Source organism: Mesitornis unicolor, unplaced genomic scaffold, assembly GCF_000695765.1.
Source record: "Mesitornis unicolor isolate BGI_N332 unplaced genomic scaffold, ASM69576v1 scaffold4942, whole genome shotgun sequence".
NCBI lineage: Eukaryota > Metazoa > Chordata > Aves > Mesitornithiformes > Mesitornithidae > Mesitornis > Mesitornis unicolor.
In genome coordinates, this window is record NW_010171089.1 from 25,499 (window position 1) to 25,993 (window position 495).

A 495-nucleotide genomic window follows, 5' to 3' on the forward strand; every position below is an offset into this window, starting at 1 on the left:
TTGGCTCCTCCACCCGCTGGCAGATGACCACGGTCAGGCTACGGGCGCGTAGCAGATCCCCGCAGTGGCGCTACAACCTGCGCCCAAGGCCCACCACCAATGGGCCCGCAGCGGGGAGAAGGGGACCTGCGGGGAGCAACTGAGGGGCGCAGGGTGACCCAGCTCCAGGACGCTCCAACGCCTCCCCACCACAGGCTGCAGGGGAGTGCCCGGCCAGCCCAGGGGATACACCCCTCCGCCTGCATGACCCGCTGGCCGCCCTGAGAGCACGGCTTCTTGTCTTCACAGAAGCTGAATAAAGAGCCAATGAAGCCAACCCACAGCCTCCCTACCTCCTCTTTCCTACCACCAGGCAGGGCTGTCCAAGCCCCTTGACCATCAGCCGGGCCGCCTGTCCTGAAGATCTGCAAACCCAAGCGCCACCAACAGAGGCCATGCTGACAGCCCTGTCCCTGCTGGGTCCACCTGCCAGCACCTCCGCACCCAAACGGCTCC